The sequence below is a fragment of the Pseudorca crassidens genome, chromosome 1, assembly GCF_039906515.1.
Source record: "Pseudorca crassidens isolate mPseCra1 chromosome 1, mPseCra1.hap1, whole genome shotgun sequence".
NCBI lineage: Eukaryota > Metazoa > Chordata > Mammalia > Artiodactyla > Delphinidae > Pseudorca > Pseudorca crassidens.
In genome coordinates this window covers 14,340,008-14,347,206 of record NC_090296.1, presented here as the reverse complement: position 1 = coordinate 14,347,206, position 7,199 = coordinate 14,340,008, and the positions used below count along the sequence as shown (strand labels likewise).

General features: G+C 44.7%; 1 long non-coding RNA gene and 1 other non-coding gene across 2 annotated transcripts in view; both read right to left on the bottom strand.

Moving 5' to 3' along the window:
• Positions 1-606: 606 nt before the first annotated feature.
• The window catches only part of LOC137219416 (uncharacterized), a 30,000-nt gene continuing 23,407 nt past the window's right edge, over positions 607-7,199 (bottom strand). Inside the window, exon 3 of the long non-coding RNA XR_010941121.1 lies at positions 607-1,054. This is a non-coding gene — a long non-coding RNA (uncharacterized lncRNA). The remainder of the gene's footprint in view (positions 1,055-7,199) is intronic.
• TRNAV-CAC (transfer RNA valine (anticodon CAC)) lies at positions 2,898-2,970 on the bottom strand. Its single transcript has one exon. It is a non-coding gene; the product is annotated as a tRNA-Val (tRNA).

Sequence of the window (7,199 nt, the reverse complement as noted above, 5' to 3'; positions counted from 1 at the left end):
TTCAAATGCGCCAATAGAAAGGGAGGCTTTTCACCTGGCATGAGGGATTTTACTATTCAAAAGGAAGGACAAAGGGAGGGAGGAAAGACCTGTTATCACCTCAGAAAAATGGGCCTGATGACAAGACCCTGCACCACGAATACCCCAGAAGCCTGGGCAGCCCCTTGCTTACTCAGGCAATTTGAGACCAGACCACACAAAACACCGGAAGGAAGCCTGTGCTTAAGACAAGGGATAGCCATGTAACTAATAAGCATTTATTAGTCCTGTGCATAGATATGCAAAATACCCATCACACAAGGAGACTTCAAACTCTAATTTTAGGATTTTATTCCTGTCTGAAAAATATAACCTCTGTTTTCTGGAATTTTCCTCATTCTGTTCTGGCATCTCTTAGTTGGTCAATCTGCCCACATCCCTTTGGTCACCTCCCATTAGAACAGGTCCCCCTCCACCCCGCGCCCCGCCCCCCAGGGCCATTGCCTCCTCCGGCACAGGGCTGGTCCCAAGTCACTGTCTGTCATACAAGCATCCATCTGAACTGACCCCTCATTTCTTGTCCCCCACCCTGTTCCCTGCTTATGGTCTTTCCTGACCCTTGTACCTGATGCTCAGGATGGCTTCTCTGGCTCTTAACACTGTCTTCTGCTTTCTCCTTGATTTAAACCCAGCTCTTTGATGAAGCCTGTCTAAGCCCCTCCAGGAGCCCCTTACCCAGGACAGGTCCCCACCAAGCCAGCCCTGGTTCCTCCAGCTGAGCAGACCAAGACAGTTCTGGAAATTTTGCATTTGGAAGTCAAGGAGAAAATCTTATTTTGCATCAACACTTATTGTAAATAACATCTGTAAAAACTGGTGGATTTCTTGTCTGATCCTTTCTCAATGATGCAGCATGGTATGTATCTCAGGGTCCTCATTCCAAACATCAGTGAAGGTTGCACAGAGCTACAGTTCATCCAGTAAGATGGTTCATCCACTAATAGGACCAGACACTGGAATCCTTGGCTTGAGTCACCTCTCTTGTCATTTGATGTTTTCTGATAAGAGACAAGTGCTGTAAAAATAAATAAGCAACAGCATTCCAGTTGTTGCAAGTTCTGGGGAGCAGGGGGCTTTTAGACTTCCTACGCCATAACCATCCAAATGGATCCCAAAATTTACGTAGCTCCTGGAAAGTGTCACAATTATCTTGGCAAGTAAATCACTCTGCCCAGAAGTATCCACAAAATCCATTTTTTTAACGTCTTTACTGGAGTACAATTGCTTTACAATGGTGTGTTAGTTTCTGCTGTATAACAAAGTGAATCAGCTATACGTATACATATATCCCCATATCTCCACCCTCTTGCATATCCCTCCCACCCTCTCTCTCCCACCCCTCTAGGTTGTCACAAAGCATGGAGCTGATCTCCCTGCTGCTACCCACTAGCTATCTATTTTACATTTGGTAGTATATATAAGTCCATGCCACTCTCTTACTTCATCTCAGCTTCCCCTTTCCCCTCCCTGTGTCCTCAAGTCCATTCTCTACGTCTGTGTCTTTATGCCTGTCCTGCCCCTAGGTTCCTTAGAACCAGTATTTTTTTTTTTTTTTTTTAGATTCCATATGTATGTGTTAGCCTACAGTATTTTTCTCTTTCTGACTTACTTCACTCTGTATGACAGACTCTAGGTCCACCCACCTCACTACAAATAGCTCAATTTCGTTTCTTTTTATGGCTGAGTGATATTCCATTGTATATATGTGCCACAACTTCTTTATCCATTCATCTGTCGATGGACACTTAGGTTGCTTCCATGTCCTGGCTATTGTAAATAGAGCTGCAATGAACATTGTGGTACATGAGTCTTTTTGAATTATGGTTTTCTCAGGGTATATGCCCAGTAGTGGGATTGCTGGGTCGTATGGTAGTTCTGTTTTTAGTTTTTTAAGGAACCTCCATACTGTTCTCCATAGTGGCTGTATCAATTTACATTCCCACCAACAGTGCACAAAATCCATTTTAAAGCCTCTGCTTTCAGGTTATCTGAAGACCCTGTATGGAGAGACCTAGCATAGGTTGTAGTGAATAGATGGTGTAGGTTCCAAGAAAGTCATGACATGTGCTCAGTTTTGGCCAGAGTGGCTCATGGTTATACTGTGGTCAGTGCCAGCTGAGACCCACTCAGGACCCTGCATGGCCTGCCCAATGACCTCCAGAACTTTTGGGAAGGTGGTGACAGCATGGGAGCGTGACTGAGGGAAGATTCAGGGATGTGTCCCACCCTTAGTCTCTGAAATAGGTGTGACTCGTTGGCTCCAGTTAGAACTGGTGAATTCCCCAAATCCAAATGTCAGAGTGGTGATTTCTTGCAGAGAGTGGATGGTAGCCCTGGATATTTTGGGAACGAACCGTATCATCTTCCCTCATCTCTTCTGGGAGAGCAGCCTACTTCTACACATCTGCTCCCAGGAGATCAGTCTCCAAAAAGCCCCACCTTGAGTGCAGGTTACAGGGTCAAAAGATGCTGCTGCTTTGGCTGCCAGCTGGGGTGATGTAGGCAGAGAAGCTGGGATGCGGAGGCATGCTATCCTGACCTACAACTGCTTCCCTTGCAGCCTGTAGACACTGCGAAAGCAATTTTGAAAATCTGAGACATCTTGATGTATCTGTTCATCTTAAGCTTATTTTAATAACTATAATTTTATTTATTTTTTAAAGCATTTATACCCTTTAAAAATTTTATTTATTTACTTATTTTATTTTATTTGGCTGCGCTGGGTCTTAGTTGCGGCACACAGGATCGTCGTTGCCACATGCAGGATCTTTGTTGCAGCATGAGGGATCTTTAGTTGCATCATGCGGGATCTTTTAGTTGCAGCATGCTAACTCTTAGTTGCGTCACGTGGGATCTAGTTCCCTGACCAGGGATCAAACCTGGGCCCCCTGCATTGTGAGCGCAGAGTCTTAGCCACTGGGCTACCAGGGAAGTCCCTAATAACTATAATTTTAGATGGTCATCTTTTATCCTGATCTTGAGTCTTACATCTTACATTTAATTTTTAAGCATCATAATGAATATTAATGAACTAATTTACTTAGGGATTCACCTAGAGTCTATTCCTTTATGTATGGCTTTCATCACAGTGATCTCAAACACTTCTAGGAACATTACCCACATAAATAGTGCCCCCAGCATTTATGCTGGGAAATACTTGATTGCTTTCTGCTTATTGTTAATTCAGGAAACCCGTTCATTCTCAAAATATAAACTCTTGCAATTGAATCAAATGACTCAGCTCTCCCGCTCCAGCCATGCTGCCTGGCCTTTCCTCACAGCTCCAGACAGGGGTCCAGTTGTCCTGAGCACACCCCCGCTCACCTGTCCTGTTGTACGAAACTAAACGCGTTCCCTTCTTTCCCAGAGTCTCCCTATTTACTCCCACCAGTTAGACTGTGCAAATATTCCCGTGTCCTTCGGGGATCCCAAATCACACTGGACCCATGAACCAACCCTCCAAAATCACACATGATGTGTGGTACATGTGTGCATAGTTTTCTGGGGATCACACCACGGCTTTCATTATATTCTCAAAGGGCCCATGACCGTCTCATCCAAAAGGATGGAAATGGTCTCTCACTGTCATCGATACTGTCCTATGGTATACTTGCAACAGTAAAACAGCCTCCTGGCTGGTCCCCCCGCCTCCAGGGTCCTTCCAGTCCATTCTGTGCACTGACACCACCTCACTGATCATCAGTGGAACACAAGGTTTACCTGCTTTAATTCTCTCCCATTCCCCAAGTCCACGGGAGCCTGAGAGCGGTGCCACCGCACCTGTTTTATTCCTAATTAATTGCTTTGCTACCTAGAACACCTCCCCTGCCTCTCTCCGCACATCCATTCAACCTCCACACTTCAAGGCCCAGCCAAAGGCACGTCCCAGCCGAAGACCAGCCTAGAGGTGGAGTTTGGTTTCAGATGACAGGATACCTGAGAGAGGATGTGGGCCTGGAGGTTTACAGAGCTGGAAAGGTCTGCATGGAGTTGAAAATCTTGAAAAAGGACGAGCTCTCCAAGGTTTCAACCTTGACAATGAAAGAGCTCTCCAAGGTAACTAAAAGCAAAAACAGTCAAATGTTTATTCTCAATTTCTACAGCACTTAGGTGCCCGGCCCAGGGCTCCACAAAGAGCTCACTTGAATACTTACCGAACAAATGTGGAACGTTACATTCAAAACGAAACATAATCTGATGGGGGAATGGGAGTTTCATAAGGTTAAAATTTGCCTGCAAAATATTTTGAACAAAGTACTTTGCAAAAATTAGGTGAATTATTTCCCTAGTCTTTGCCTCAAAAATTGTAATTTATAAAAGCACTGGAGTTGAAAGTGGTTTAAAGCGGCAAATGAAAAGTCAAGTGACATCCTTAATAGGTGCATATTAAATATACATATTTCTATTAACATTTTTCATGGATGTGATGATAAAGTAAATCTACAGTGGAGAGAAAGAAAATACACTTTGCATTAATAATTTGTAAATCACTATCTCAGGGATTTGCTTAATTACTGTTACCTATGCAACTAACCCCGGGCATAATTATTTAGGAAAGAATTCATGTCTTCCTTGCGACACATTCTAAACCAATATTGTTGGTCTCTAAGGAGAAACTGTGTCCGCAGTTAAGTTAGGTGTTTAATATCATGAGTCAATATTAATATTAAACTAGAGCTGAAGAGAGAACAAGAAACAGGGGCTGGTGCACAGCCACAGAACCACGCTACAACTGCAGGCAAATGTGAGTTGCCAAATTAGGTGTTATTGAAATGGAAGACCAAGCAGGAAGCTGGTGGATCGGCAGGCGGGGCCCGTCCCTCATGACGCGCTCACCAATATAACATTCCCCCAGTGCTTCATCTTCATTTGCAGAGGATAATGGATAGGATCAGGGCTGCGAGAGTTTGGTCAGTTGCACAAGACCCAGCCTCTAGGCACAGAGCTACCACGGAGCCTGGCTTCTACCAGACCATCTACTCTCTACCAACTCAACAGCAGTTTATAAATTCCCCCCAGGGCTTAACAATGCCCTTTGGACCTCCATGCACAGGAGCCCTTTAAAAGCCGTCATCCCCAAAGCTGGCTGCCCATAGCATCCCACCAGTGTTCAGACCACACAGCCCAACTGTGCCCCAAATCTAGAGAATTTCCAAGTCAGAGCCCTCAACAATAACTGCTCCTCTGCACATGTGACGAAACAGAGGCCTGGAAGATCTAAGAACTGGGCCCGAACCTGATCTTCTTCCAGTCCGGAGGAGGTTCTGCTGTATCCCAGTTCTGCCAGCTGTTATGACATAGGGGATGCCAACCGAAGTAGAGCTGGCTTTTCAGAAGTGATATTGCAGTCCTTCAGGAATCCTGAGCGCCTGGACCTTTGAGTGTTATTGGAAAAGCATTGTTCCAATTTACTGGAAATTTTCCTTTTACAAATTGACCTCCTGCCCTTGCTAAACCGTTCCCCTTCTTTTCGTCTGGAAACGGTCTACCTGGACACCCCTTGCCATTGTTACCCGGCTGTGGGCACAGGGATTCCTGTCTACTAGGCTCCCTTGTAAATAAATGTAGTGAGCACTGGCAAAGAATGGGAGGAAAAGGCTGGAGCATCAGAGGTTTTTTGATGCAGCTGTTCTAGAGCAAGACCCACGGTGCAGAAAACCAAACTCTGACAGCAGGTGTCTGCAGCAAAATAAGGGTTTATTTGCAGGGTGCCAAGCAAGGGAGTGGGAGACCAGTCTCAGATCCACTCCATCTTGGTCTTTGAGTTAGGGCTGTTTTAAACGGGAAGAACAAAGAAACTGGGATTAATCATTTTGTGACATTTCTGTGACATTTCTTAACTGTCGTTTCGCGAGTCAGGATGCCTCTGGTTTATGATTCTCTGGCCAGATGGTCCAAGCCTCAGGGATCTGTGAGCTCATCTTGCTCTGAGTCTTTACGTTAACGATGACCTCCATAATAGCAATTTTACTGTATTAACAATGTTACCGAGAACAGCCATCTTTGTCATCTGACTGTTTGATTCGTGTTCAGTTAGCACAGGATTGAGGTCAGAGGAGACAAGAAAGAGATCAAGGTTTTGAATAGAGAGATTAATCATAAACTCTGCAAGGGAACTCGGTTTTAGAGGCACTCAGTTTCACAGTCAGTGGCCAAGTCCTTGACCTGAAAGCTGCCTCGGGTGCCCGTGTCTTCATGAAGGGCTTTGCCTGGCTCAGAAAAGCCTTGCAGCTGATAAACTTTGTGAAGTCCCTGTCCTGCCTGTTTCCACCAAGTAAAGCACCCTCAGCCCTTTCCCCTTCCCTCACTGGTTTAGGCAGATGGCCCAGTCCGTCACAACCAAAGCGGAGAAATGGTCTGAGCTGACTCATTGAAGAACAGTAATTCCTTCCAGAGAAGATTCGCCATTCGCTTAGACACTGGAACGATTATTTGCTGGCGGACAGCTGTAATTACTTTTTGCTGCAGGTAGGCAACTGTTCCAGAAGTCAAACTAATAGAATTACTGGTTTCTGAACGGCTTTTGGAACAAGTAATTTTCAACGAGTCAGCACAGCATGTTCAGTGAACTTTCCACCCAGGACAAATCCCTGCCTCTGTGACTCCGCACTGCAGGCAAGATGTGGGTTCTTCGATGGGGCACTTTGGAACTGTAGGGGCATTTTTCTTCCAGGACCCTTCGTTTGAAAATGGGACTTGAGCAAATCGTGCTTGGAGATATTTCATGAGCTTGCACCAAATCACTCTTCTAATTTTTAATTACTCTGGGAGTTGGCATTAAATTGTATCAACCAACTAACCAACCTTTCTAGCAATAGCAGGGTAAATCACTTTCCCAGTCATGGTATCCCATGGTAACTTCTCCCTCCATGCTACCCATTTCTGAAGAGAAGTTAAGGGAAAAATAAATCCAGAGGGCCTTTTAGTCAAGGTTCCTAACAAGATTACCAACTACTGTAGACTGTAGATAATGATTTTGCAACTAGATTCTCTATTTGATAAGAAAAAGCCCTTTTGAATGCTTGTCAACATTGGACCCTATCAGCTGATTTGATGTCTAACAGATTTTAAAAAGCACATCCATGGTCTGTTGGGACAACAGTTCCTTTTACTGAGAAGTCTTTGAGGTATTTTTTGCTGTTGTTGTTGTTGTTATGATT